Source organism: Brassica napus, chromosome C7 (assembly GCF_020379485.1).
Source record: "Brassica napus cultivar Da-Ae chromosome C7, Da-Ae, whole genome shotgun sequence".
NCBI lineage: Eukaryota > Viridiplantae > Streptophyta > Magnoliopsida > Brassicales > Brassicaceae > Brassica > Brassica napus.
In genome coordinates, this window is record NC_063450.1 from 14,104,977 (window position 1) to 14,120,910 (window position 15,934).

Sequence of the window (15,934 nt, forward strand, 5' to 3'; positions counted from 1 at the left end):
CAATAAAGATATCATCCAACAAACCAAGACCATGCTTAATAGTCAATTCAACTTGAAAGACATGGGTCTTGCGGATGTTATTCTTGGCATTAAGATCACAAGGACTCTTGATAGGATAACTTTATCTCAGGGTCATTATGCTGAAAAGATACTTGAGAGGTTCAAGACCTACTCTAGTGGAACTGCAAAAACTCATGTAGACGCTATGTTGCACTTAACCAAGAATGTTGGTGAGGCAGTGTTACAAGGGGAGTATGCACGGATAACTGGAAGTTTGATGTACTTAACCAATTGCACAAGACCCGATCTAGCGCATGCGGGCAACGTATTAAGTCGCTAAATATGTAATTCAGGTCATACATACTGGAAAGCCATAACAAGGGTATTAAATTACTTAAGATACACCAAAAGTTATAGGCTGCACTACGGTAAAGAACCAACAGTTTTGGAAGGATACAGTGATGCAAACAGGATATCAGACTCAAAGAACTCGAAATCCACAAGTGGATATGTCTTTACACTTGGATGTGCAGCAATATCTTGGAAATCTTTATTGGCCAGATCTACCATGAAATCTGAGTTCATAGCTTTAGAAAAAGCAGCAGAAGAAGAAGAATGGCTTCGTAATCTCTTGGGAGATATTCCAATGTGGGAGAAAGCTGTCCCAGCTCTACGCATACATTGTGATAGTCAATCGGCTATAACTCGGGCACTGAACACTCTATATAATGGTAAATCGCGTCACATTAGACGGTACACAAGACCATTAGACACTTGATCTCAACCGGTGTTATATCTGTCGATTACATCAAGTTAGCTGACAACCTTGCGGATCCATTTACCAAAGGTTTAACAAGAGATCAAGTATTGAAATCATTTAAGGGAATGAGTTTATTGCCTACAACTAAGAAGCTGTCTGATGGAAATCCCACCGACGAGATTAGAGATCCCAAGAGGTTGGTTCACAGGGACAACTAAGTCAAGCAGAATCTTACTAAAGCACTGAGAATTACTCAGATGCCAAGATGAAAAACATATTTCATGTAAATATTTAGAGTAAAGCAATGGCTTTTTAATGAGATAGGACCATAAATCTTTGTATATATGTATATAGAGTATAACATGACCGTTTCTAGGAGGATGAAGTTAATGGTATACTCTCTAAATTCACGGCCAAAACGAACACAATAGAGAACTTAACTTTACGAGAAGACGAAGTTGTGTTATATATGTTGTCTCGGTTTTTGCAAAACTTTGGGTGGTTCAAGACATCAAGTCCACCTCCTAAAATGTAGATCCGATAGGTACTAACAATGAGTGGTTCAAGGCTGGATTACGCTACTACCTCAGATGCAGTCAGTTTTCGCTTATACTCTCGAAAAGTCTGTTTGTCTAGTCTATTGTTTAGTCTAGTCAGTAGAGTCTGTCGATCCTGCATAATCTTATCGTGTCTGCATTCTTTAGAGTAATTTTTATTCATGTGGGGAATTGTTGGAACCCAAAATTATAAGCCTATTGGGCTGTGTAATTTTTTTAAATAATGTGAAGAGAAATGTGGAAATGTCTTTTGGGCTCTAAATGAAAAGCCTTTCACTTAAATGAAATGGAAGAGTAAAAAGTCCCATATTGCTTATGAGAAGAAAATTTTTGTAGCAAAAATATGGCATTCCCTTATCAAGGTTCAATAGCTTGTGGGAACACTATGGAGAAAGAGCGAGAGGGGCCATTATACAAACCACACATGCGCGCCACCGCCGCCGCCGGGCCGAACTGGGCTTAGGTCTTGAATCTCGGTGAATGTGGGGTTTAGCCCACCATAAAATGTTCTTTTTGGAGCAAATTCATACCAAGTTTTTTGCATAATTTCCTCGATAAATCCTAACGGATTGAGTCTAAATTATCGAAATAAATCTAAACGTTTTAGATTGTGTCAAGATAATTACAAAGAAACTTCCAGATAATTATTGGAATATTTCTGATCGTCTCTTGTGCGATAAACGTGAATAATTCCTAGAATAAGTCCTAGAATATTCTTTCCTTTATGTTATATCTTTGGCTTGTCGACCAAGCATCATTCCCATATAAATACATGCCTACCCTCTTCATTATTTCTCACGCTTCAAAGCAATTAGAAAGTAGTTCCAGCAAAAATCGTAGTCGTCTCTTAAGTAAGTCTCGAGAATATTAGTAGTAGTTATAGTTCGTAGATTCTGTTTCGGGTGCAGCGAAACAGTCTCATCGTGGTTGTATCTTGGGATTCAAAAATCGCATCCAAATCGTCTTATATTACGGATGATTTATTGAGTTAAGGAAAGAGATCAAATCTCGACTCCACGTTTTCGTCTTTTCCTTAACAATTTCTTAAACGTTTTCATATTTTATATTATCGTTTTTTTAGATTTTTATTTCGTAATTTTCAATCATGATTTTTGCATTCCTACAATACCCACATTCAAAGAATAGGTAATTCTTTGTTTCCATAAATCCATTGTAGAAAACACAATCTGGTTTTGCTGTAGGATACCATTTAACCATTATGTCGCCAGTGATGAGTTGATCTTGAATCGCTAGCCACGCAAGGATACCATTGTAGAAAACACAATCTGGTTTTGCTGTAGGATACCATTTAACCATTATTTCGGAGGTCGACTGTTTGAACCAGATCACTTCACACCATTCAACCCTGGGACTAATCACTCGGAGATGGTTCCACATGATCTTGGAATTGAAATGGTCTCTCATCATTATGTTTCCAGAGTGATCTATCTGAGTGTCCCATAATAGTCTTTGAAATCTGCTATGCAAGTGAATCCTTGATAACATGAAGATGATATGCACAATGCCCACGTCTTCGCCTATTTCTCAAAGCGTTTGCAATTGTTGCCATTATTGGAATGCGTATGTTGATGATGCCTTTTTTTTTTTTTTCAATTAAGGTTCTCTTTTCCCAGAAGCGGTTCATTAGAAGAGGGAGTCCGAGATATCTTACCAGTAGCCTTCCTGATTTAAGTGGAAACCGCGATTGCATATCTGCTCGAACTCATACCAGTGTAGTTTTATCTTTTGGTACTGATTAAAAAGTTTAATAGCAAATAAAAACGTTTTGGTTAATAATAAATTCGGTAGCATCTTAACGTTGTTACCAAAAAAAAATTCGGTAGCAAGGGGGTTCCATGACAATCTAGATTCTACTGTTGTGAATTCTCTAATCACGTAAAATAGAAAAATATGACAAAAGTCAATCACAGTGATGGGATTCATAGAGCGAACCGCACTGAGAACACAATCCTAACTGTAGTCGACATTACGTAACAGCAATTTATTTTGTTTAAAATTTAAGTTGCAATGATTATTAAAAAGGGTCGGTTCATGTTGCGTCACTAAACATGGACATGAGTATTTCCACATCCTGGTATTTTTTGACCCATTCTTCAGCCAGTTGTAGTTTTTTCTTTTCTTTTAACACCATTTGTAATTACTGTTTTATTATTATTTGTAGTTATATTTAAAAGTAATCTTATCTATATATTATTATAAAGAACAGTTTTTCTCTTCTCCTTAAGACACCTGAGATTCCACATAGATAAATCGAGCTCTGTGAGCACGACACGTGTCCCACCATCCCAAAAACTAGCGTTTCATTTAAGTTACAGATCGTAACTGTAACGCCTCCTCTCCTCCTCTGCCTCTCTCCTACGTGAAGTTATTAAGCACTGTGATGCCTCATTTCCTACTTCGTGACAGATCTACTTCTCTCCGGCTATTACATCTCTACTCTTCTCCGTCTCTCTCTCTCTCTCCATGTCTGTTCTTCTATTCCTTGGGATACCTGCTCCATGTCTCTCCACCATCCGGAGATCTCTTCTCATGTCTCTCCATCTCCACTACCATCTCTATCAATTAATGGTAACGAATCTCCTCCTCCTTTTTAGATCTACAAATTATTTACTTTCTCATCATCTCTTCTGTGTGGCTTTGATTTTGGTGAAGTTTGAACAATCAAAGGGTGAAGACGAACCAGAGGATCGATACGGTGTGGAGGAGCAGAGAGGAGTGTGGAGGAAGAAAGGAGAGGCTGTACGGAGTATTACCACTGCCGAATAGACAAATCTGGGTTTTGTTTGAGTTTTATTAGATCTGAATTTTGCTCTTAGTTGAAACAATTGATGAATATTATTTCTATTTTTGTAGGTTTGTGATTTGAAGATGATGAGTTATATATAGTTTATATAGGCTGGAAAAAGACCATGGTAAGGATTTGCCATGAAGTTTGATTCTGATTTTGTCTATGTTTTTGGTAGATGAAGTTGATGGAAAGGATTGGCCATGAAAGTTGAATCTTATTCTGTTTACTTAATAGCTTTCTTTAGGAGACAAATTTCGTTTTAAATTGTAAAGTTTGCTGTTTTATCCAATGTTTTTGACTGTAGCTGTGTAGAGAAGCAGTGATCTTTCGATGTGTTTTAGTTCAGCTTTTTAATGTTGTTCAGGTTGAGTGATATGTTTTGTGGTTCACGGCATGAGAGAGTGATATACAGAAAAAAGGAAAATGGAAAGCGTAGCCATACCAGAACATTTGATCAAACTCCTCCCTGTTGCAGAGCCTGGAATATTTGATCTGGTGGGTTATGTCATCTCCGCCGTGGAAGGGAATCCATACCAGAGCGTCTTCTACAACGGAAACATTGAGGTAGTTAAGCAAGGAAAAATGTGGAGAGGCATTGACGTCTTGATTTTCAACGGTTGGCATTGGTGGACCCATATTGACCACATCCAGCCGTACGTTTTCTTTGGCTTTTGTTTGCTTCCTTTTTGAGTTTTGACTCATTTGATGACGTCTACGTGTGTTTGTGTGGCCCAGGTGGGACTACATGGAAGATGGGAACAGATTATACAAAGACATGAACAGACTAGTCGCTTATTACAAAGGGATGACCACTTAGGCTCGATAGGTTAATGCATTTGTCAATCCATCTAAGACCAATGTTTTTTTCAATGTCGTTTCTCCTGTTCATTACGAGTAAGTAAACAAACAAAGAAACCCGTTTCAATGGGTAGTTGATGTTACTTGCTAAGCATTTTCTAGGCATAGCATAGCTATTAGGGAATCATAAACATTTTAATGTTAATCTTAATGCAAGAAATTGATAATTTAAAGACCATGTGATCTATGTATAATAGCACTTTAAAATTTAGGGATGGAGACAAATGTTTTATCCTGTTGTGCTCAAAACAGGCCATGACTATTATTTTGATAATGTATGTTATTGTGTAGGTGATTATGGTTCTACCATTCTCTAATATTCTCTAGACGATCTTTTGTTGGCAGTGGAAGGGATTGGGGAGAGCCAATGAAGTCATGTAAGAGTCACACACAGCCATTCTACGGGAGGAAGTATTGAGGAAGGTCACCTATGGCTTGGGTGATTTTAAACAAAGTGGTGAGGAGATTGAAGAACCCAGTCTATTGGCTCGACATAACCGGTCTATCTCAGCTCCGTAAAGATGCTCATCCTTCTTCTTACAGTGGGAACCATCCTGGTAATGATAGCCACTGGTGTCTTCCTGGTCTACCTGATACTTGGAACATACTCTTTTACTCTGCTCTTTTCTCTTGAAGCCTCTTTTGTCCTATCATCAATGTATAAGTTACTGAATAACAGTCTATTTCTTTAGTTAACTTTGAATTGTTGTTGCTTGATTCTTGACTGAAATAACGTTATAGATACCAATATGACTCTAAACATGAGGAAAACATCTCAAGAATACAATATGGTACACAACCGTGGAAGGATTCAGTAGTCAATCAATTTAGGTCTGAATAAGTTTCTATACGTTTGTGTTTATATGTAAATTGATATTTTACTCCAAATAAATACCTAATCAGAATTTACATGTTATAAAACATTAAAATTGGTTTGAAAATAGTAGACGCTAAAGATCAACAAAAGTATAGCCTTTGTGGTTTAGTTTATGCATTAACAAAAATTATGCATATATGCACACTGATTAAACATAAATGTAAATAAACAATCTATGAAGACCTTCAACCATCAAGGGAAGCAAAGAGACGCCTGAGACCATACATGTCCTCTTCACACAAGAATCGATGCAATAGCAAAACCAAAGCACTTCCTCTACCCTCAGGATTTCTTGCAAAACAAGTTTCTGGAAAAACCCCTTGCATCGGACGACACACACTCTGGTCTCAGGCACTTCTCCACTCAACAAACAGACGCAAGATCACCAAATTTATCCTCAGACCATCGCTCACCCGCATACATTTCCAAATCTATGCACATATACAAAATGAAAAAACGAACTACAAAAAAAAAGAACCAGAAAAAAGAACACATACAAAATGAAAAAACGAACCAGAAAAAAAAAAACCAAAACATTAAAAAAAAGGTTTGGAAGTGGAAACACAAAAAATACGAGTGGATGGCTAATGTCTGCATAGTTTTCAATGTATCCCATAGACTAATATAACACATAAAGAATCGAGTAAATAATGTCCGCATCGTTTTCAATCCCATAGACTAATATAACACACGAAATGCACGAGTAGATGGCTAATGTCTGCATTGTTTTTCTCTCTTTTTTCTTATTAAATAATTATTTGGTCCTCATCCCATAATATGTTTCCATTATATTTTTTCATTCGTTTGTTTCAAGATTATTATTTACTACATTTAATGTAATTTTGTGGCAGTTATTTTAAATTTCAAGAGGTGTTTTAAATACCAAAATAGCTCAATGTATATTTTTTTCCTTTTAACATGTTCTTTTTATTAATATATTATATAATTTCATAATCTATAACCATTTTAAGCTTTTTAAAATGTTAAAATACGAATTTTATCTTTTCTTTTTGTCTCTTAAAAAAATCATCACAATTGAAAAGAAAAGAATTATCAATTATCTAACAATTTTAATTTTATTGAAATATTTTTCTGGCTTTTGATTGCATCCAATTGATTTATGTGTGTTTATAGTGTTATAAAACTGAAAACACTATAAAAGTTTACAATTCAAGATTAAAAGGCTAACATACTCAGAATCTGGTCATTTTTAGTTATATAATTAAAATTTGGTGTAGACAACATAATCATAGTTACGTCCAACTTAAGGTAAAAGAAAATTTACACAAAAATCTATATATATCTTTTATAGAAACCGATAGTTCAAGGAGGTGACTAGACGTGTCCCCTTCTTCAATACGACAACCTTTCAAACCGTTGAAAAACGCTTTCGCTTACGTATAATATGGGCTCAGGCGAAAAAATGATTTATAATTGGGCCTAAACATAAAGGAGATTGGCACGTCTTCAGCATCAAGATGTCTTTCCGCCATTCTTTCTAGGGTTCTATCAATGGAGGTTCCGATATCCTCGGGTATTAGTGTTATTTGCATCTATGTCGGTTTCTTTGGTGTCGCTTCGTTATCGCATTCGTCTCTTAATATGCGTTACTGGTTCATTGAATTTGATCCAGTGTCATTAACTATTTGACTCGCTACAACCAGGATCAATGATTCTTACCCTCCTTCCAATCGGTGGATCTCCAACTATAAAAGTTAGGCCTCAGCTCTTGAGATTCATCATCAAACCTCCAATAGCATTCAAATTTTCTTTCTCTCTCTCATTCGAGAATTTCTCTGAGATTCCAATTTCCAAGTTCCCGGTGTTGTTGTTTGGAGTTGTTAACTTTGATGGATGTGACCAGAGATCCCGCGGCGTTGGACCTTCCGGGAAGCAACAAGGCTTGAATCGCTTCATCTCGGCGGCGGCGACGATTTTTGGCAACTTACAACTCGGCTACTAACAACGCTTACTCCCAATAAGGCCGGTGGTTTCATTGATTGAGCTTCCGCCTACGCAAGCAGTGGAGCTTCTCTATTTCACTGATTCATCGTCGTCTTCTCAAGTGGAGGCCGACGGTTTGGGTATCTCTCCACCGCTGCTTTGCTCTTAGGGGAAATTCCAGCCCTCTTGGATCGAGCAGATTGCTTCTCGGTGGTTGCTAATGCGCAGCAGCAAAATGGAAACGTCTCCGGTGAGACTACTACTACGAGCTCGGTGCCTTGTAACTCCAACTCTAATCTGGATAGAGTCAAAACCAAGCCTGGTGAGACAGATTAATCTCAGCATTCGGTTTCTGATCATAGCAGATGGGAGTTCAAATAAGAATAAATCATCTTTGTTTTTTGCTCTCAGGTGGAACATGTGGTGAGGGAAGTGATGGTTATGAGCTCTTTGGAATCTATTGCAAACTTCCACCGTATAAGAGCAGAACCGCCTCTGTTTTTTTAGGGTCGGCTTCTTATTTAAGAGGAAGCTTATCAGCGAGTGAGGGAGAGAAGAAAACAGAGGGATGATGGGTAAAACGCATAAGAGTTGTGCTCCTGTTGAAGATATGACGAAAATGTCCATAGCCATTAAAGGCGGCCCAAGGAAATCACTTGGAGGCAGAGGAGGGAGGACATTGGTGGTCGGAGTTGGTTTATCTATCAGGCACCGGCACGGCGGCACCTCTTGTCAACCTCTCCATGACACCGAGCGGCTTCAGTTTATCAACAGCATAAGAAAAGGTCTTCTTGGTGCTCATATCAAACGTGTCATTGAACTCTTATTTGAGGTTTTGACTTCCTTATTTCATCTTTTGTCTGCAATAATGTTATATCATTCATATATGTGAAATTGAAACTTGCAGACAAGGCAAGCCTTTACACCAGAGCAAATAAACGGAAGTTGTTATGTTATTATCCTTTCCAACAAGGTTGTTTTGATTGTTTGAGGAACAGCGTATGATGGGAGGAGGTTCTCATACAAGGTATAAACTTTACGTTTGATTAACATTTCTTTCTTTTTTTTAACAACACTCCTGCTTCTTTTGTTCATCTATTCATCATCTTTTATTTTTATTTTTATTTTGGATCATTTGGTTTGTTTTAATGATTGGAGCAGTTGTTTTTCAGCTGTTTTATAATCGATATGTGCGTGTATTGTATTTCTTTCAGATAATGCTTTGATCATTTATTCAAATCAGTTAAGTAAAGCAGCTCAACCGGTAATCAAGGATACAATTGTATTTTGTTTCTTTTGTCTGTCTCTCCATCTGATTTTTCCTTCTCATGTTACAATCGTTGGCTAAAGTCAAGTTTTTCAGAAAGGCAAGTAAAAAAATGGTGTTACGCATCTGAGTTTGTTTGATATAGTTATCATGGTTGACCTGTAATGTCTTCTCATGCTTCAGGAGTATAGGGCTAAGCTGTATAAGCTGAAATAAATGAGAAAAGAGTTGGACGATATACTGCAGGTAAACACACAAGAAATGGTGCTAATGCATCCAAAGTTTGTTGATTCTAAAATGAGATTTTGTTGTGCTTGATCTGTAACTAATGACTTCTCATGCTTCACATCTGTAGCCGCCTGTAGGGCTGAAGTGGCTAAGCTGGAAAAAATTAAAAAGAAACTCAAAAATTCAAACGGCTGGAACCAGTGGAAACGTGTTGTGATAGCCAGAGGGATGAACCAAGGCTGTGTAATCAAACGGTTTCAGTAATCTATAATAATAAAGGAGTTGACTTGAAACAAAAATGAATCCTGCATACTTTTTTTAATCCCGTATATCAGATCTCTTTGTTGTGTAGATATTATTGAACTTGCGTATATTAAAAAAAACAGTTTGTAACCGACTATAAATTTTTGGAAACAATCATAACTATTTATATTTTAGATTTCTATCACATTCATTTAACTGAACATTTTTTTCACCCAAACAGATTTCATGGAACCAATCCTATCAATCTCATGATCCTCTAAAAAATACATACCTGTTTGGATGTTTGCTTATATTCTACACATATTTATTTATTATTCATAAATTATGACCACAAAAAATGATAAAGGTAGAGAGACCTTGAATCTTCAAGACTTCTTTAAGGAGAAGTTTGGAATCTGGAGTAAGTAGCAAGTGTTCCACAATATGCCTTGCACAAACATGGCAAAGAATATGTCAAATTTCTTCACGTTTCTAGGACACGATGCACATATAACATATACATATCAACTAAGCATAAAATCTTTATACCCAGACCATGAAGAACTTTGAAATTAAAATAGTGTCCACAATGCATGTTGATAAGGGGAGATGAAAGACGATAATCATCAATCACACGGCGTCCACAATTCATGCGACACCAATGAAAAAGAACATATAAGTTGAGATGGAAACTAAAGAAACATCTACACAAACACGCTAAGAACATAATGATGTTTCAACAATGATCACATGATTTAAGTAATAAAGTTATAAAACTAATCTGTGAATAAAGACACTGTCATAACTTAAACTGTCATGTATTATATGACCACCATTATATATTAAAACTCTATTTTTAAAAATAAATGAGCATGGAATTACATATGGAATTAACGTGGTAAACGTAGTGAAACATTGTATATTGCAGTTATAACCACGTGAATAACTAAACTCCTGATGAAACCCAAACTAGAATTGACCCAAATAAAAATTAAAAAAATACGAGTTAAAATCCTAAAACACATAATACCACCAATACTACGAAATTAAAATATACACTAGATCTCGATCCGCACAACCATACGGGTGATTATTTTCATTTTTCACTACAAGAAAACACATGCTTAGCGAAGAAATTTAACGAGGAAAAACAATCCTCGTAAATTTACGTCGATTTTACGAGGAACTTACGTGGAAAAGTAAAATCATCGTTATTTCCTCGTAACATAACGACAAAAGTGTTTCGTCGTAAAGTGGATGTAATTTAACGAGTATTTTACGAGGAAAAACTATTTCCTCGTAAATACGACGTAAACTTTGCGTGTTATTTACGAGGAAATAGTTTACGTGTATTTAGCGAGGAAATTTTGAATCCACCAACTTTGTAGGTGTTACACGTTTTTTTTTGCCACCTAATTAATTTTCGTCGTAAATTCATAGGAAAATTACAACTACCAGATTCAAAATTCCTATAAATATGGATGTTTGAACATCATTTTAAACACACCAACAACAAAAAACGTGACAGAAAAAAAATGGCTGGCTCCGGGACTATTTACGAGTTGCGGAAGTGGATGTATATGCATAGAGATGCTAACGGGAGAGTGACGAAAGAATACCTTGCGGGTCTGGAGACATTTATGCATCAAGCAGATTCAACACCGCTCGCCCAAGAAAGTGGTAAGATGTTCTGTCCTTGTCGGAAATGCAACAATTAGAAACTGGCAAACCGTGAAAATTTTTGGAAGCATTTAATAAATAGAGGTTTCACGCCAAATTACTATATCTGGTTTCAACATGGAGAAGGTTTTAATTATGATCAGAATGAAGCTAGTAGTAGTAATAGCAATTTTCAGGAAAAAGAACCGGTTGATCATCATTTGCATAATGAACATAGTTACCATCAGGAGGAGATGGTAGATTATGATAGGGTTCATGATATGGTAGCTGATGCATTCGTAGCTCATGATGAAGATGAAGAACCTAATATAGATGCAAAAAAGTTTTACGAAATGTTAAACGCGGCGAATCAACCACTTTACAGTGGTTGTAGAGAAGGTCTCTCTAAATTGTCGTTAGCTGCTAGAAAGATGAATATTAAAACTGATCACAATCTACCTGAAAGTTGCATGAACGAATGGGCGGACTTGTTTAAAGAGTATTTGCCGGAAGACAATGTGTGTGCTGATTCTTATTATGAGTTTCAGAAACTGGTTTATAGTCTTGGGTTGCCTTCAGAAACTGGTTTATAGTCTTGGGTTGCCTTCAGGTATAAATTGGTTAGCAGTGGTCAAAGTTACACCTCGAGGACGAATCATCAGTGGAGAAGAACCACCATTGCAAGAAGAACAGATAAATGAAGTCGAGGAACCTGAACAAGAAATTGATGACATCCTTCTCATTGATCCGCATAATCACGAGTACGAAGATCTTACCGATGATGCCACAGACGAAGCTGTTGAAGACGAGTTTAATGAAAATGATGATGTTTCTAGTGATGACGAGAATGTCGATGTATTCGATTGATGTATTTGTTTTATGAATAAGATGAGGGAGTTTGTTTTATGAATAAGATAATGTGGGGTTTGTTTTATGAATAAGGTAATGTGGGAGTTTGTTTTATGAATAAGCAAATGTGGGAATTGTGGTTTGGAATATAAATAAAGATGGGGTTTGGAATATATGAAGTAGAAAATAAGGAATATGGGGTTTGGGGTTTGGGGTTTCGGATTCTAGGAATTTAAACATAACACTCGTTAATTCCACGTAAGCCAACGAGGAAATATTAAAATAAAGAATGCATGCTCGTTAATTCCACGTAAGCACAAATCGTCGTAAAGACCACGTATAAGAAATCGTCGTAAATTCCACGTAGGCAGAAATCGTCGTAAAGACCACGTATAAGAAATCGTCGTAAATTCCACGTAGGCAGAAATCGTCGTAAATACCTCGTAAGCCAACGAGGAAATAACGACGAAATTTAAAAATAAAGATGGAGTTTGGAATATATGAAAATAAGGAATATGGAGTTTGGGGTTTGGAATATGGGGTTTGGGGTTTAGAGGTTTCGGGGTTTGAGGTTTGGGGTTTGGGGTTTCATCTTAGCTTCACAAGCAGACCAAGTTAGCTTCCTTCCATACTTCTCATTGATCCGCATAATCACGAGTACGAAATTTAAAAATAAAGATGGAGTTTGGAATATATGAAAATAAGGATTATGGAGTTTGGGGTTTGGAAAATGGGGTTTGGGGTTTGGGGTTTAGAGGTTTCGGGGTTTGAGGTTTGGGGTTTGGGGTTTCAGGTTTGGAGTTTGGGGTTTGGGGTTTGGGGTTTGGGGTTTAGGGTTTGGGGTTTGGGGTTTGGGGTTTGGAGGTTTCGGATTTTAGGGATTTAAACATAATACTCGTTAATTCCACGTAGGCAGAAATCGTCGTAAACACCACGTAAAAGGATTTAAACAAAATACTCGTTAATTCCACGTAAGCAGAAATCGTCGTAAAGACCACGTTGGATGAAATCGTCGTAAATACCACGTAAAAGGATTTAAACATAACACTCATTAATTCCACGTAAGCAGAAATTGTCGTAAATACCTCGTAGTGTAAAAACTAGAAAAAAAGGAAAAGGATAAAAATACCAGATTAACATGTGGCAAGACTTCCAGCAATTATAATACGTAAGTCTCGCCCACATGAATTCTAATATCTTATCCTTTTCCTATTTTTTTCAAATATTTATAATTTGAATAGGATTTTATTGAGGAATGTGATTTCAGATAGGGTGTGATTTGGGAGTTTGTGTGTGGTTTGAGAATGAGAGTTGTGGGTATATTTATAGGAAAGCAAGGCTCGTTAATTCCACGTAAGCTAAATCGTCGTTAATACCTCGTATATAAAAACACGGGCCTTTGCGATTCCTCGTAATTTTTTCGTATTGAAAAACACGGGCCTTTGTAACTGCTCGCTATTTCGTCGTAAACTTACGACGAATTTGCGACGATATGTAATCTTATATATACCCCCGAGCGCTCACTCTTTCTTTCCTCTCTACTTCCTCTCCACCTCCTCTCCATTTCGTAGCAATGGTAAGTCTCTCTAATTCCTCTCTAATTTGGTTAGTTTAGGATAGATTAGGTGGTTAGTATAGGGAATTTAGATAGGTTTACGGATTTTATGTTATTTAGTGTTCATTAGGTGGATAATGTTGGAAAATATACTGTTGATGTTAATTTTAAAAATTTAATTTTTTTCTCAGGTTCGAAAAGCAAGACTTACTGCCCATTACAGAGAGATCTTCGGTGAGCCGGGTAGTCGTTTAAACCCGGCCTCTTCTTCAGCCCCCGGTTCTTCGGGTCAGGAGACTGTCCCCGAGACTCAGTACACTCAGAGAGTCTCTGGGTCTACTTCTTCTAGTGCACCATCGGCTCCTCATGTGCCTTCCCCGATGTCTCATCCGACGATGCCTCCTCATGTGCCTCCTCCGATGGCACCTCCGATGGCCGCCGATATTCATCCCAATTTGATGGTGCCTCCGAGTGCTCCTTACTCGCAGTACACTGTAGAGGACATTCTCCGTCTGCCAGGCAGAGAAGGTTTACCAGTCATCGACCCCGACTGACCGGACGGAACTTTGTGGTATGTTGCATTATTTTTTTTTTTAATTCGTTTAAAATTCTTTTATAACATTAAAAAATAATTTATATTTTAAATTTGTATTTTCCAGGTGGGGGGTTGACGGATGTCTTGCATCGGACGTAACCGACACGATCAAAGGTTACTTCTCCATGGCACATCCGAACTGGAGTAAGACGCCTCACTACGTCAGAAAGACGTGGTTCAAAATTTACGCTGTAAGTTTCTATTAATTAATTATATGTACTTTAATTTTTTCAAGATTTATATATATACTTTCTAAAAAACTAATTGTTAATTTATTTTTTCCAACAGCAAAAATATAATTGGGCCTTGGGGATCACTGAGAGGGTGAGGAAGAAGTTTAACGCGAAGGCGAAAGTTCGCTTGTTGGACACGGTCTCCAACTGGAAGGGTGACTGGATCATGAAGGGGTATGAGCGTGGCAAACCCGCTGAGCTAACCACGGATGTGTGGGATGGCCTCATCCGTTATTGGCGCCTTCCTGATTCCATTAGAATCGCTCAGGCTTGCTCTAACTCCCGTAACACGGTCGATGAGCACGGAAACGGGCCGATGCTTCACACTACGGGCCAAAAATCCCACGCCGGTGTTCGTTTGGAAATGGTAATTAAATATTTTATTAAATAAATTTTTTAATATATATATTTTTATTCTAACTTTCTTAAATGTTTTTTAGGCCAAAGAGACGGGACATCTCCCGTCTCTTATGGAACTTTACGAGAGGACCCACAAGAACAAGGCGGGCGTATTTGTAGATGGCAAGTCCGAGCAAATCTACAACGACGTGGTTGCTCGGGTTGAAGACCGCCAAACTCAGCTGACCCAGCAGTCTACCGACGGATTACCCGTCACCTTATCCATACTTGAAGTGGATAAGACTTACGAGGAGGTAAATTTTCAAAAATTTTAGTTTTTTATTATTCATTTAATATAACTTTAAATTTTTACTAACAATATTTATTTTTTGTTTTTAAGGTTGTCCCAAAAAAAAGGGACGGACGTTGGGGATTGGTTCCGTCAACGATGTTCCGAGAGCGACATCGTCTTATGGTCAGCGACGGGATGATGAAGTCACTGAGCTGCGTAGAGAGTCCGCTCAGCTGCGTAACGAGTTGGCCACGACAAAATCTCGTATGGGTGGAGTCGAGGGCTTCTTGGACGTTATAGCGGCCACAAATCCGGAATGGGAGTCCATGTTGAGGAACATGCGACAACAACATCCCATTCGAGGCGAGTCATCCGACGTACATAACGAGGCGGATGTTACGCGGAGGAGTGATGAATTCTACCAGGCGATGAACGACCCTTAAGTTTTTTTTTTTCCGGTTGTTGTATTATAAATTCAAAACTTATTTATATATAAAATATTTTCATATTGATTTATTTTTATTTTAAATTTTAATTTTATGAATAAATTAAATAATTTTAATTATTTTTTAATTATATTTTTAAATTCTGTAAAATAATAATAACGAAGTAAATTCGTAGTTAAGGTACGACCTATTTACGTGGAAACGTTACGAGGAAATGACGACAAATTATAAACGAGTATTTTACGAGAAAACATTTACGAGGAAATAACGAGGAAAGCTAAACGAGTATTTTACGAGAAAACATTTACGAGGAAATAACGAAGAAAGATAAACGAGTAGTTTACGAGGAAACACTTTCAAGGTATTTACGTGTAGTTTACGAGGAACTTGTTTCGAGGTATTTACGAGGAAATATAGCGACCT

At 37.2% G+C, this 15,934-nt stretch overlaps 1 long non-coding RNA gene and 1 pseudogene across 5 annotated transcripts; both read left to right on the forward strand.

Annotated features, from left to right (window-relative positions):
- Positions 1 to 1,489: 1,489 nt before the first annotated feature.
- On the forward strand, positions 1,490 to 5,732 carry LOC106409878 (annotated as a pseudogene).
- Positions 5,733 to 7,278: 1,546 nt separating this feature from the next.
- On the forward strand, positions 7,279 to 9,743 carry LOC106407318. Of its 5 annotated transcripts, none has more exons than XR_001281708.3 (5): positions 7,279 to 7,395; positions 7,495 to 8,127; positions 8,217 to 8,637; positions 8,713 to 8,832; positions 9,020 to 9,172. It is a non-coding gene; the product is annotated as an uncharacterized LOC106407318 (long non-coding RNA). The 5 variants fall into 5 exon arrangements; XR_001281711.3 differs by having other exon boundaries at positions 7,287 to 7,395; positions 7,526 to 8,127; XR_001281709.3 differs by lacking the exon at positions 9,020 to 9,172 and adding exons at positions 9,256 to 9,318; positions 9,428 to 9,743 and having other exon boundaries at positions 7,289 to 8,127.
- The last annotated feature ends 6,191 nt before the right edge of the window (positions 9,744 to 15,934 follow it).